At 46.9% G+C, this 15,080-nt stretch overlaps 1 protein-coding gene across 2 annotated transcripts in view; it reads left to right on the top strand.

Annotated features, from left to right (window-relative positions):
- The window catches only part of RANBP10 (RAN binding protein 10), an 80,190-nt gene that overhangs the window by 46,936 nt on the left and 18,174 nt on the right, over window positions 1-15,080 (top strand). The gene's annotated exons all lie outside the window — the stretch shown is intronic.

Raw genomic sequence — 15,080 nt, 5'->3', positions numbered from 1 at the left:
CCCCTTTTTCTGCAGGTGCTAGCTGTATTGTTCCTTGCCCTGCCCACAATTTCAGGCTGACATCTGGGCCCTGTCTCAGTGGAGGACCTAAGTGCCCATGGGAAGGCATGACCTACTTGGTGTCAGTCCCTGGTATCATCAGCTACCTGCAGAGGCAGCCTTTTTCTCCTGCCCCCTTTACTGTGGCTTTCATGCGGAGCTACCATGAAGAAAAGACCCCACACCCAGGATACTGCTAGCCCCTCCTGCCTGCAGTGCCAGAGGCATTGCCTTATGGTTGCATTGGTCCTGTTTCTTAGTTCTAAAAGCTCAGGGTAACAGCCATGGGAGTGCTGTGACAGGGGTGTTCTCTGATGCCACCCCACAGCATTTGCTGAATGAAAAAAATCTCTTTTGCTTTCTCATTGTCCATTGTCAAGCTGCTCCAGGCTGTTGGGTCCTGCCAGATTTTTTAAGATAGTTGAAGTTACAGGGACAGCATCGGTTAGCTTGATTTCTGGGAAGTGATGGTTCTTTGTGAGTGACCACCCTTGTAGGGCAGCCCTGCCATGATGTCTCCCGATATACCTGGGTATGGCCCCATGCTCAGGAAGCACTCTGGCCAAGCCAGTGTAGCACTCATCCTTCCATAGCCAGCCTCAAGAGTGACATTCTGAGAGCCATTGGGCATGGCTGTTGAACCCTGCCAGGTGCTGCAAGGGTTAGATTGCCTCCCTGGGAAGCCAGAAACAAGTAAGAGTGGAGCAGGTCTGGGGCTGCTATCAGTGGCCACTCATTAGAAGAGGGGCGGCCGGGCGCGGTGGCTCACGCCTGTAATCCCAGCACTTTGGGAGGCCGAGGCGGGTGGATCACGAGGTCAAGAGATCGAGACCATCCTGGTCAACATGGTGAAACCCCGTCTCTACTAAAAATACAAAAAATTAGCTGGGCATGGTGGCGCGTGCTTGTAATCCCAGCTACTCAGGAGGCTGAGGCAGGAGAATTGCCTGAACCCAGGAGGCGGAGGTTGCGGTGAGCCGAGATCGCGCCATTGCACTCCAGCCTGGGTAACGAGTGAAACTCTGTCTCAAAAAAAAAAGAAGAGGGGCTAGTGACCAGCTCTATCCTACCCGCTCCCTTGGGACAGAAGGGAGCAGAACATGTGAAATGCCTAGACTCGACCGCAGAGCTGGGGTTTAAGATGGGTGAGGAGGGCCAGGTGCGGTGGCTCACTCCTGTTATCCCAGCACCTTGGGAGGCCAAGGCGGGTGGATCACGAGGTTAGGAGTTTGAGACCAGCTTAGCCAAGATGGTGAAACGCTCTCTCTACTAAAAATACAAAAAATTAGCTGGGTGTGGTGGCGGGCACCTGTAATCCCAGCTACTCCAGAGGCTGAGGCAGAAGAATCGCCTCATGCCACTGCACTCTAGCCTGGGTGACAGAGCAAGATTTCATCTCAAAAAAAAAAAAAAAAAAAAAAAAAAAAAAATGGTGACGAAAGGGAATCTCCCTGGTGAGTGTCTCTCCTGTGTCCCATGCACATTCTCTTTTAATCTTCCTGCCATCCCCAAAAGAGAAGCTTAGCCAAGGGATCTTAGGGGCTAAGAAGTGACAGAATTGGGATTCTAGCCTGAGTTTCTCTGACCCACAGTCTGGTGATGACTGGGATCCATTTGTTGGGAAGAGATGACTGGCTTGGTGGTTAGTGCTCAGGCTAGCTTTTTTTTGTTTGTTTGTTTTGTTTTTTTGAGAGAGTCTTGCTCTTTCGTCCAGCCTGGAGTACAGTGGTACAATTTTGGCTCACTGCAACCTCTGCCTCCCAGGTTCAAGCGATTCTTCTGCCTTAGCCTCCTGAGTAGTTTGGATTATAGCCATGCACTGCTACACCTGGTTAATTGTATTTTTAGTGGAGATGAGGTTTCATCATTTTGGCCAGGCTGGTCTTGAACTCCTGACCTTAAGCAATCTACCTGCCTTGGCCTCATGAAGTACTAGGTTTACAGGCATGAGCCACCACGCCTGGCCTCAGGTTAGCTTTGTGAGGGAGACATCGCTGGCCCTGTGTGCTGGTCAGTTGTGGGCCAGGACCAGAACCTGGTGGGCAGGCACAGCCTCATCCCCTTCCAGGGTTCTGGACTAACACACTGCTGCTAAGGAAATCTTTCCATTCAGCAGTAGGAGCGTTCTCCATTCCTTGCTGCCCTGAGACTGAGGCCTTGGATGTGCCCTGGCAGATGGGAGTTGCATGGATGGGCTGCTGGAACGATCATGCTGGAGTCCCTGGCACCCTACAGGAGTCTCCTATCTCTAGGACACTATCCAGGGATGGTACCTATGAGTACCAAGGTGATGAACCATTTCTGCAGCCACCCTGGCATTTCTGTGACTGTGACTTTCTGTCTGAGTGATGATTCAGGGGGAAGTGGGTGGTGCCTGAGCATCTGCACTGGCCACCTGGGACCTTCTGCCTCCTGATTCAAATGTGGCTTGTTTTCTCCTTCCATCACTGGCATCTCACAGGTACCTGATGTGACTGAGCATATACTTTTGTATATGGGTACCAGGCTGGCTGCTCATCACTTCTCTCTGGTAGTAACAAGGCGTATTCTCTTTGGAGAGGGAAGAATGGTTAGTTGGGTGGTCCTCTCTGTCAGAGTGTTGTCCCCATCATGTGGCCCTAGCCATCCTTCTGACCCAGAGCCAGAGCCAGCCAGATGTGACTCCTGCAGGGCCTGACCCAGGCAGATGTGTCCATTTGTTCTTTTTTTTTTTTGAGACGGGGTCTTGCTCTGTCACCCAGGCGGGAGTGCAATGGCGTGATCTTAGCTCACTGCAACCTCCGCCTCCCAGGTTCAAGCAATTCTCCTGCCTCAGCCACCTGAGCAGCTGGGATTACAGGCATGCACCACAATGCCTGGCTAATTTGTAATTTTAATAGAGAAGGTTTTACCATATCGGCCAGGTTAGTCTTGAACTCCTGAACTCGGATGATCCTCCAACCTTGGCCTCCCAAATTGCTGGGATTACAGGCGTGAGCCACGGTGCCCAGCCCACTTGTTCTTTTCTGGCCCTGACATCCCAGTGCCCTCTTAGACAGCCACCTCTGGCCTCACAGTGTAGGTGACAACCCACACTTCCAGGCACATCTCCAGCCTTTCACTAGACCCACCCAGGGAGGAGTGCGTGTTTAGAAAGTTGATGACTTTGGCTTCAAGGCAGGAGTGGGAAAAGGGGTGTCTGGTTCTGAAGCAGAGGGTGGTGAGGCTGGAGGGGCTGCTCACCCAGGCATAACTGCTGGACTCCCTTAACAGGAAGGGCAGTGCCCTGAGCATGGTGCTGGGTGGTTGGGTCAGGAAGGAGGAGGTGGTTTCACCATCACAAGTACCTGCTTGGTGCTCCCCTGGGTGTCCCTCAGAGGAGGGGAGAAGTGTTAACTACATGACCACAGGCCTCCACTCAGCCTCTTAGTGCCTCAGTTTCCTCTGTCCTCTGTTGGGATTTACCATACCTGCCAGTGGGTTGGAGTCTTAGATTGTTTCTTACAAGTAGACATCCAGGGCCCTTTGACAGCTATACGTAATCCCTCTCATCTCATTTTGTAGAAAAGGGAACCAGGGTCTGAGGATGAGTAACTGGCCAGGGCCTATCACGGGAAGGACAGTGCTGTGACCAGAACCAGACAACAGAAGGGCTTCAGCCCCTCTGGCTGTCCTGGCACCCAGGGCCACAGTCTCTTTCTAACAGAGGCCAATCTGCCTGTGTGAGGATCCTAGCCTGACTCACTGCAAAATGTGGAGCGGGGGCTAAACCCTGGCCTTCTGGTTTCCAGTTTCTCAAGACAGCAGTATAGTGCCAGTTCCTCTCCACTGTACAGCTTCTCAAGGCCTGGGGAGCAGATGTGCCCTTTAACATCTCCTCAGCTCTTTCGGGCTTCTTGTGCCTTCATTGCATGTTTGTCATGTCCTTTCTAGCCCTTAGCTAGCCTGAATTTTTCTCCCAAAAGCAAAACAGAAAATCATTGTATGTATCAGGACAACACAGGAGGAAAATCCCCTAGTGACTTTGCTCAAAGTTTTCTGTCCACACCACTGTTTGTTTAATGAGTGTTCCCCATTACAGCCTTACTGCATCTAGGAAGGAGCCACAAAGTCCCTGGGACTTGCCACCATCTTACCTGCCTTGTTCAGCCACTGCCTACTTGGATGTCTAATAACACATTGCAAGCTTATTGTTTCCAAAAGGTCTGCTCCGTCTGCTCAGCTTCCTTGTCTCTTGATAAGTGGTGCCGTCATCTACTCGTTTGCTCAGGCCAGAAACCTGGGTGCCATTCTTTTTTCCTCTCACATTATCTGCACCCACACCTGGTGAGTCCTGCTCACTCTGCTCTGAGTCTTTCCTAAATTTCACTCAGCTCCAGCCCCACTGGATGCTTTTCTGTTTCTCAGACATGCTGAGTTCACACCCTTTACCCCAAAAGTTTTTTCTTCTGTTCCTTTTGTCCAGCAGACCTCTGCTCAGGAGTCACTCTCTCAGTGAGAACTCAGTTGACTACCCCATTCCAGTCAGTCCTCATCCCCTCTCCCATTTCTAGCCCATCATCTGGCTTTGCATTTTCTTTTCTTTTATAGATTGAGTCTTGGTTACCCAGGCTGGAGTGTAATGGCACGATTATAGCTCACTGCTACCTCAAACTCCTGGGTTCAAGGGATCCTACCTCCTCAGCAGTACTACAGCTGTGCACCACACTGCCTGGCTAATTTTTTTATAGTTTTTGTAGAGATGGGGTATCACCATGTTGCCCAGGATGGTCTCGAACTCCTGGGCTCAAGTGACCCACTTGCCTTGCCCTCCCAAAGTGCTGGGATTACAGGCATGAGCCACTGTACCCGGCTTTTTTTTTTTTTTTTTTTTTTTTGAGATGGGATTTCTCTCTGTTGCCCAGACTAGAGTGCAGTGGCATGATCCAGTCTTCCCACCTCAGCCTCCTGCGTAGCTGGGACCATAGATACACACCACTACATCCACCAATTTTTTTTTTTTTTAAGATATGGGGTCTTGCCATGTTGCCCAGGCGGGTCTGCAACACCTGGACTGAAGCAATCCTCCTGCCTTGGCCTCCCAAAATGCTGGCATTATAGGGATGAGCCACTGTACCCAGCCCAGCCTTGCTTTCTTTAGAGCATACTTGATCTGCCAGGTGTTTCTTGTTTGCCTATTTGTTTGCTTACATTTTTTCCGTCTTCTCTATTCTTTCGCACTTCCTGCTCCCACTTAGTAAACTCCCTGGAACAGGCCTTTATTAGTTATTTGGTGGTGAGCAGAGCGTATGGTGCTTGTCCTTTCCAGAGGATGGGAAGGCAACACAATGGCCATAAACCATGCTGCTGCAACAGCCAGTGATAAAAAGGTGTGCAACATTCTGTTTTTAATCTCAAACTGCCTTTTGCACATATACTTGTATACATACGTGTAGGTATATACCCTATATACACACATAGACACTTAACTGTTTGTAAAAAAAAAAAAAAAAAAAAAAAAAAAAATTGGCCATAAGATGATCGCTTCAACTAAAGACACATTACAGCTCTGTAATGGCAGACCCCTGGACCAGAATAGTTTCAGATTTCCTCTTGCTACTGTAACAACAATGGAGGCTTGAAATAATCATTTTTTGGTTCTGGAGAACAGAAATTCTAAAATCCAAGTATTGGCAGGGCTGCATTATTTCTGAAGGCCCTAGGAGAGAATTCATTCTTTGCCTTTTTTAGCTCCTAGGGGCCACCTGCCTTCCTTGACTCATGGCCCCTTCCACCATCTTCAGAGCCAGCAGTGAGGCATCTTCCATTTCATAAAGACCCCTGTGATTACATTGGCTCACCTGGATAATCCAGGGTCAGCCCTACTTCAAGGGCTTTAACTTAATCACTTCTCCAAAATCCTTTTTACCATGAAAGGTGACACAGTCACAGGTTCTGGGGGTTAGACCGTGGACATCTTTGGGTTGGGGAGTCTCATCCAGCCTATACAGGTACTGTGTATTTTTTCCCTCTGGGCAAATCTATAGAAATTGATAAATCATTTGGGCATCGGAAAGCAGAAAACTTACCTCTTTTCTGGCCAAACTGAGGTGATGGTGAATCCTGAATTGACTCTAATTTTTTTTTTTTAAAGTATATAAAAACATTTATTCATTAGAAAACAAGGAGATTGGCAAACATATATTCCAAAGTGAAAGCAGCTCAACACAGTTCAGTTAGGCTAATTTAAGAGAAAGGCCTTGCATTTTAAAGACTGCGTATTTTTTTAAAACAAGGAGACAGACAAGTTCTAATTTTTTTTTTAATTGAGCTCTTTGGTTTTTTAAATTTAAAATCCACATTTATAGCCAGAGTTAAAAAAAATCTAAAAATTATTTTTTTTTTTTTGAGATGGAATCTCGCTCTGTCGCCCAGGCTGGAGTGCAGTGGTGCAATTTTGGCTCACTGCAGCCTCCGCCTCCCAGGTTCAAGTGATTCTCCTGCCTCAGCATCCCAAGTAGCTGGGATTATAGGCACGTGCCATCACGCCCAGCTAATTTTTGTATTTTTAGTAAAGACAGGGTTTCACCATGTTGGTCAGGCTGGTCTTGAACCCCTGACCTCGTGATTCACCCACCTCAGCCTCCTAGTGCTGGGGTTACAGGCATGAGCCACCACGCCCAGCAAGTTTTGTATTTTTAAGTAGAGACGGGATTTCACCATGTTGGCCAGGCTGATTTTAAACTCCTGGCCTCAAGTGATCCACGTGCCTTGGCTTCCCAAAGCTCTGGGATTACAGGCAAAATCTAAAAATTCTGTGCTAGTTTTGTCAAATAGTTATATAGTTTATTTTTGAAGAAAAGATTTTAAAATGCTTATTTTAATTTTAAGTCTTTGAAAATTTAAGCATCTGTTGTTTTCATAGTGGTTATTGAACTCCCATACACTAAGACAAAAATATCTCCCAAATATCCTTGAGTTGTGACTAAGTAGGTTCTTCTGGTGATTTCACGAGCTTTCATAAATCAAATGACCAAATTGTTGTTAGGTTTTCTAGAGTATCTACTGTTCTAACCTAAGAAAGTGAAAAAAGGAAGCCTTCCAGCTTATGTCTTGGACCTCCTGAACAGTAAAATTTGCATAAAAATCTGTCTTACAGGATCATCCTTGTGCAAGAAAGAGGTGGGCTGACAACAGGGGCTGGTCACTGGTGGCACATGAACATACTTATATGCATATGCACACACCTGTACCACCTGTCAGACTCCTGCCATGCTGGGCACTGGAGGACCTGTCCTGAGATCATTTGGCCCCTATACCAAGGAGCTCATGATCTTGTGGGAAGGGGCATGGATGGTCCTGGGAACAGAGACTGGTGATTGAAAAGGTTCAGTAGTCTGGGTGCAGTGGCTTATGCCTGTAATCCTAGCACTTTGAGAGGCCGAGGTGGGCGGATAACCTGAGCTCAGGAGTTCGTGACCAGCCTGGGCAACATGGTGAAACGCTGTCTGTACTAAAAATACAAAAATTAGCCAGATGTGGTGGTGGCCACCTGTAATCTCAGCTACTTGGGAGGCTGAGGCAAGAGAATTGCTTGAACCCAGGAGGCAGAGGTTGCAGTGAGCCAAGATTGTGCCACTGCACTCCAGTCTGGGTGACAGAGCAAGACTTGTCTCTCAAAAACCTCCCCAAAAAAAAAGAAAAGGTTCAGTAGGCACCAGACAGTGGACCAGGGATATGGGCAGTGTGCAAGGGGAGGACCAAAGGACATTATGGAAGACTCCCGGAGGCAGGCATTTGAACTGTATCATGATGCACTGGCAAGAGGGGAGGGCAGAGTGGATACCACTAGTTCTTGGGCATAGTTCTGAGAGGACCCAGAGGAGCAGCAAGCAGCCTTCCTGAAGGACTATTTGGGGAGGGTGGAATGGGCAGTGGCTTTGCTAGATGATATGCCCCCATGGCCACATAAGCAATGGACTTGGCTTTAGGGGACTGTGCAGGTCAGGGAGCATTGAGGAGAGCCCCACCCTACCTTCTGGCATCCCATACCTCTGGCAATACCTGTTGTGCCAAACACACAGGGTTATGGGTGCTCGCCTAACAGGTTGCCACATTGTTGTCAGTTACTACCTTGCAGTGGGAAGTCCTCATTCTCTGTCTGAGGGGTGAGGGGCAGGGGGAGAGGGAGGGCTTCTGTGGCTGGTGTGGCCCATGGTTGTGGATCCTGTCAGGGCAAGCTGGTGGGCATGCTTGTGGCCACTGCAATCTGAGCCAGACCTGGAGGGATGATTGTCACTTTGCTCCTCACTGCTGTCCAGCTGGCCACCCTCATCTATAGCCTGCTATAGACCAGGGGAATAGCCGCTGCCAATCAGGAGCCATAGTGCCTCCCAAGTTAATGCCTGAGGAAAGGCCTTGACTGTGACAGCCTCACGAGCCTGCCTCTTGGTGGGGGAATGGGCATTGTTCTGCCCCAGAAGAGCTATATTTCTCTGAGTTCAAATGATTTGCGTACCCACTAGCAACAGAAAGACCTCTCCCACTTCTGGGCCTGGTGAGCTTAGGAGCTAAGTTGATGCTCAGGAGCAGCAACACGTCCCCTGAGCCAGGTAGTTCCAATGTCTTTGGCAAATTCAAAAGGTGAGAATAGAGCCTGGATCCAGGTAGAGGCCATGGCCCTTCTAAAGCCAGTCCCGAGCAGCTCTCATACTGGTTTCCTGGTGATGCGATGGGGGATGCAGGAGGGACCAGCAGGGCTGAGGGCCTCCACCAGTCTCTGAGAGCCGTTCAGCCTTGGCCTGTTCCCCACTGTGGATGCTGGAGAATCTTTATTTAAATAGAGTCTTCCTAGATGAAAAGATGTGAAAGCTCAGGGGACACTAGGCTTGGGACGGATGCAGTGACCATGGGGACAACTTCTCTTATGCTCGCTGGTCCAAATGCTGAATTTAGGCTCCAGGGTCTGGTCTGTGTCATGTCTCCAGTCATACTCTCTGCCTCTCTTGTCAGCCCTTAGCTCTGTCATCTTTCTTTTCTCACCCCAACACCTTTGCTTGCTGCCTGCCTACACCCCATGCCCTTGTCTGTCCATGTACACACATGTACTGTGAATGTTTGAAACTTAGCCTGCTTTCTGAGCTACTCAGATCCTCTACTCAGAGGAGAGCCTCTACCCATGCCACGTGGGAGGGATAGGATGTTCCTATGGTATGCTGCTTAGGCCCCAAGGAGGAGGCAGGCAGACACTGGGGATGCTACCAGGAGGCGTCCCTGGGAAGCAGCCTGCCTGTCAGCCTATCGGCTCCCTAGCCTGTGAAGGTCCTGGGCTCTAAGAGTTCCATTTCTGCTCCTTAGCCAGGCAGTTTAGCCCCTCTGCAGGTCCACCACTCCTGCCCCACCTGCCGTCATGCCTTTGCCTACACATCCTCTTCCCTTTTTCACTCCCCTCTCCTCTTGTATAAAACCTTGGTCCAGAGGTAGGACGATCGCTTTAGGCCAGGAGTTTGAGACCAGCCTGGGCAACATAGAAAGACCTATCTGTTCAAATAATGGTAATTTTTTAAAAAAATTTGAGACGGAGTCTCATTCTTGTTGCCCAGGCTGGAGTGTAGTGCCCAATCTCAGCTCACTGCAACCTCTGCCTTCCCGGGTTCAAGTGATTCTCCTGCCTCACCCTCCTGAGTACTTGCGATTACAGGTGTCCGCCACCAAGCCCGGCTAATTTTTTTTTTTTGTATTTTCAGTAGAGATGGGGTTCCTGACCTCGTGATCCACCCACTGCAGCCTCCTGGAGTGCTGGGATTACAGGCATGAGCCACCGCACCCAGCCATTAGTAGTAAATTTTTTTAAAATCTTGGGGCCAGGCACGGTGGCGCAAGCCAGAATTTTTGGAGGCCAAGGCAGGTGGATCACCCTAGGAGTTCGAGACCAGCCTGACCAACATGGTGAAACCCTGTCTTTACTAAAAATACAAAAAATTAGCCTAGCATGGTGGCTTATACCTGTAATCCCAGCTACTCGGGAGGCTGAGGCAGGAGAATTTCTTGAACCCAGGAGGTGGAGGTTTCAGTGAGCCATGATCACGCCATTGCACTCCAGTCTGGGCAACAAGAGCAAAACTCTGTCTCAAAAAAAAAAAAAAAAAAACAAACCTTGGTGGTTGGATGTGGTGACATATGCCTATAGTTCCAGCTACTTGGGAGGCTGAGGTGGGAGGATTGCTTGAGCTTAGGAAGCAGAGGTTGCAGTGAGCCAAGATTGTGCAACTGCACTCTAGCCTGGGTGCCAGAGGAAGATCCTGTCACAAGTAAGTAAGTAAATAAATAAATAAGACCCTGTCTCGAATAAACAAACAAACGAAGCTTGGTGCCCTTCAGAGGTCTCACTTCTGTTCTCATGGTTTCTGTTCAGCACTGTATTGGAGGGTCTAGGCAGTGCAGCAAGGCAGGGTAGAGACATAAAAGGTATACAGATTGGAAAGGAAGAAATCAAACTATTTTCAGACAGTAGAATCACCTGTATTAAAAAGAAATCTCAAAGAATCTTCAACAAAAGCTACCAGAGTGAATTGATGAGTTTAACAAGGTTGTAGGATACCAGGTAAATACATAAAAATAAAATACTCTCTGTATGTGCATACATGCATATATACATACACACATAATACATGTACAGATATCTTAAACAGCTTTATTGAGCTAAAATACCATGGAGTTCTGAACCATTTAAAGTGTATGATTCAGTAGTTTTTTTTGCATATTTAAAGAATTGTGCAATCATCATTGTAATCTAATTTTAGAACCTTCTAATCACTTAAAAAAGAAACCTTGGCTGGGTATGGTGGCTCCCACCTGTAATCCCAGCACTTTGGGAAGCCGAGGTGGGCGGATAACCTGATGTCAGGAGTTTGAGACCAGTCTGGCCAATATGGCGAAACCCTGTCTCTACTAAAAATATAAAAATTAGCCAGTGTGGTGGTTGGTGCCTGTAGTCCCAGCTACTTGGGAGGCTGAGGCAGGAGAATCACTTGAACCCAGGGGGTGGAGGTTGCAGTGAACCGAGATTGCACCACTGCACCCCAGCCTGGGCGACAGAGCAAGACTCTGTCTCAAAAAAAAAAAAGAGGAGGAGGAAACCTTGACTCCATTTCCCTTAAATTTAATTTTCCAAATTAAATTAATTAATTAATTAAATTTTGAGACAGAGTCTCACTCTATCGCCCAGGCTGGAATACAATGGTTCGATCTTGGCTCACAGCAACCTCTGCCTCCTGGGTTCAAGTGATTCTCCTGCCTCAGCCTCCTGACTAGTTGGAATTACAGGTGCCTGCCACCATGCCTGACTAATTTTTGTATTTTTAGTAGAGACAGGGTTTTGCCGTGTTGGCCAGGCTGGCCTCAAACTCTTGACCCCAGATAATCCGCCCTCCTCGGCCTTTCAAAATTGTGGGATTACAGGCGTGAGCCACTGTGCCTGGCCCAAAATTAATTCTATTTTAATTTAATAGCAAGAAGCAGACCAGGTGTGTTGGGCCACACCTGTAGTCCCAGCACTTTGGGAGGCTAAGGTGGGGAAATCACTTGAGGTTAGGAGTTCAAGACCAGCCTGGCCAACATGGCGAAACCCTGTCTCTACTAAAAATACAAAAATTAGCTGGGCATGGTGGTACATGCCTGTAATCCCAGCTACTTGGGAGGCTGAGGCAGGAGAATCGCTTGAACTCAGGAGGTGAAGGTTGCAGTAAGCCAGGATCATGCCACTGCACTCCAGCCTAGATGACAGAATGAGACCCTGTCTCAAAAAAAAAAAATAATAATAATGGCAAGAAACAATTGGAAGCTGGAATTTTAAAATATCATTTATAATAGCATAGAAATGAAACATGTAAGAGATAATTTTTTCAAAACTACTGAGATAAAGATTATAAGTAAATGGAGAGATATGCCATATTCATAGATTAATTAATTAATTAATTAATTGGCACTTAAAAAAATGAGGCTGGGCACGGTGGCTCATGCCTGTAATCGCAACACTTTTGGGAGTTCAAAGTGGGTGGATCATTGGAGGTCAGGAGTTTGAGACCAACCTGGCCAACATGGTGAAACCCTGTCTCTACTAAAAATACAAAAATTAGCCTGGCAGTTGTGGCATAATGGCAGCTGTGGTCTGTAATCCCAGCTACTCAGGAGGCTGAGGCAGGAGAATCCCTTGAGCCTGGGAGGCAGAGATTGGGGTTAGCTGAGATTGGGCCACTGCACTCCTACTCTGGGCGAGAGAGTGAGACCCCGTCTCAAAAAAAAAAAAAAAAAAAGGCAAGCTGCAGACTGGAAGAAATACTCACAAAACTTAAAAGGATTTGTATCTAATATATATCAAGAACCTTTATAGTGTAATACAGTAAACAAGTGCAATACAATAAACAACCCGATAAAAAATGAGTTAAAAATTTGAATAGTTGAATAGTTTTTCAACAAATAGATTGCAAATGAGTACATGAAAAGATACTCAGTATGTTAAAACCACAATGATATTAAAACCACTATATATACAGTAAAAGGCCAAAAAAAAAAAAAAAAAAACTAAACTGAATAAAAATACTGAAGAAGATATGAAGCTTATACATTGCTGGGTGGAATGCACATCCAATTTGGAAAATAGTTTGACGGTTTCTTATCTAGTTAAACATACACTTATCTTATGACCCAGCAGTACCACTTGTAAGTATTTACCCAGCCAAAATAGACAAATGGGACCTAATCAAACTCCACAGCTTCTGCACAGCAAAAGAAACAGTCATTAGAGTGAAACGGCAACCAACAGAATGGGAACAAATTTTTGCAGTTTACCATCTGACAAAGGGCTGATATCCAGAATTTACAAAGAACTAAAACAGATTTACAAGAAAAAAACAAGCCCATTCAAAAGTGGGCAAAGGATATGAACAGATACTTTACGAAAGAAGACATACATGAGGCTAACAAACATATGAAAAAATGCTCATCATCACTGGTCATCAGAGAAATGCAAATCAAAACTACATTGAGATACCATCTCACGCCAGTTAGAATGGCGATAATTAAATCTAGAGACAACAGATGCTGGAGAGGATGTGGAGAAATAGGAACACTTTTACACTGTTGGTGGGAGTGTAAATTACTTCAACCATTGTGGAAGATAGTGTGGCGATTCCTCAAGGACCTAGAAATAGAAATTCCATTTGACCCAGCAATCCCGTTACTGGGTATATATCCAAAGGATTATAAATCGTTCTACTATAAGGACACATGCACACGAATGTTCACTGCAGCACTGTTTACAATAGCAAAGACCTGGAACCAACCCAAATGCCCATCGATGATAGACTGGACAGGGAAAATGTGGCACATATACACCATGGAATATTATGCAGCTATCAAAAACGATGAGTTTGTGTCCTTTGTAGGAACATGGATGAACCTGGAAACCATCATTGTCAGCTAACTGATAGAAGAGCAGAAGATCAAACACCACATGTTCTCACTCATAGGCGGGTGTTGAACAATGAGAACACGTGGACACAAGGAGGGGAGCACTGCACACTGGGGTCTGTTGGGGGGAAATAGGGGAGGGACGGTGGGGGGTGGGGAGTTGGGGAGCGATAGCAAGGGGAGAGATGCCAGATGTGGGTGATGGGGAGGAGGGCAGCAAATCACACTGCCATGTGTGTACCTATGCAACAATCTTGCATGTTCTTCACATGTACCCTAAAACCTAAAATGCAATTAAAAATAAAAAAGTATTTACCCAAGAGAAATGAAAACATATGTCCGTGCAAATACCTCAAGGCAACCATTTGTTGGCTTTATTCATAATAGCTAAAAATTATAACTCAAATGTCATCAACTGGTGTATAAACAGATAGAAAAACTGGGGTGTATCCATAACATGGAGTACTACTCAGCAATAAAAAGGAACGGAACACTGCTTCCTAACAATATGGGTAAGTCACAGATGCATTGTGCTAAGTGTAAGAAGCCAGGCAAGACACCACATGTTCTATGATTCCATTTATGTGAAATTCTGGAAAAGGCAAAACCGTAGGAACACATCAGATCAGTGTTGCCAGCAACTGGGGATGGGTGGCATAAATTGACTGCCAAGATACCTGAGGAAACTTTTTTTTTTTTTGGAGACAGGGTCTCACTTTGTTGCCCAGGCTGGAGTGCCGCCCTGCATTCCTGGGCTTAAGTAATCCTCCCACCTCAGCCTCCTGAGTAGTTGGGACTACAGGCAGGTGCCACCACATCTGGCAATTTTTTTGATACAGAGTTTTGCTCTTGTTGCCCAGACTGTAGTGCAATGGCACAGTCTAAGCTCACTGCAGCCTCCACCTTCCCGGTTCAAGTGACCCTCCTGCCTCAGCCTCCCAAGTAGCTGGGATTACAGGCATGTGCCACAACACCCAGCTAATTTTGTATTCTTAGTAGAGATGGGATTTCTCCGTGTTGGTCAGGCTGGTCTCAAACTCCCAACCTCAGGTGATCCGCCCACCTCAGCCTCACAAAGTGCTGGAATTACAGGTGCGAGTCACTGCACCCTGCCAATTTTTAAAATTTTTTATAGAGATAAGGTCCCACTATGTTGTCTCAGGCTGATCTTGACCTCCCGACCTCACTTTAGTTTCTCAAAGTGTTATGATTATAAGCATGAGCCACCATACTCAGCTGGGAACTTTTTTAGAGTGATGGAAATGTTCTGTGTCTTGATTGTGGTGGTGGTAGTAATGCAACTGTATACATTGAGTAAAACTGATTTGAATTGTACAGTTTAAAAGGAAGAATCAGCCGGGCACAGTGGCTCATGCCTGTAATCTCAGCACTTTGGGAGGCCGAGGCCAGAGGATCACCTGAGGTCAGCAGTTTGAGACCAACCTGGTCAACATGTTGAAACCCCGTTTATACTAAAAATACAAAAATTAGCTGGGCGTGGTGGCATGTGCCTGTAACCACAGCTACTCCAGAGGCTGAGTCAAGAGAATCGCTTGAACCTGGGAGGTGGAAGTTGCAGTGAGCCAAGATTGTACCATTGCACTGCAGCCTGG

Source organism: Sapajus apella, unplaced genomic scaffold (genome assembly GCF_009761245.1).
Source record: "Sapajus apella isolate SASKATOON/1434 unplaced genomic scaffold, GSC_monkey_1.0 scaffold15, whole genome shotgun sequence".
In the NCBI taxonomy this organism is placed as follows: domain Eukaryota; kingdom Metazoa; phylum Chordata; class Mammalia; order Primates; family Cebidae; genus Sapajus; species Sapajus apella.
Note: the sequence above shows the minus strand (reverse complement) of the source record. Positions and strands in the feature narration are given on the sequence as shown.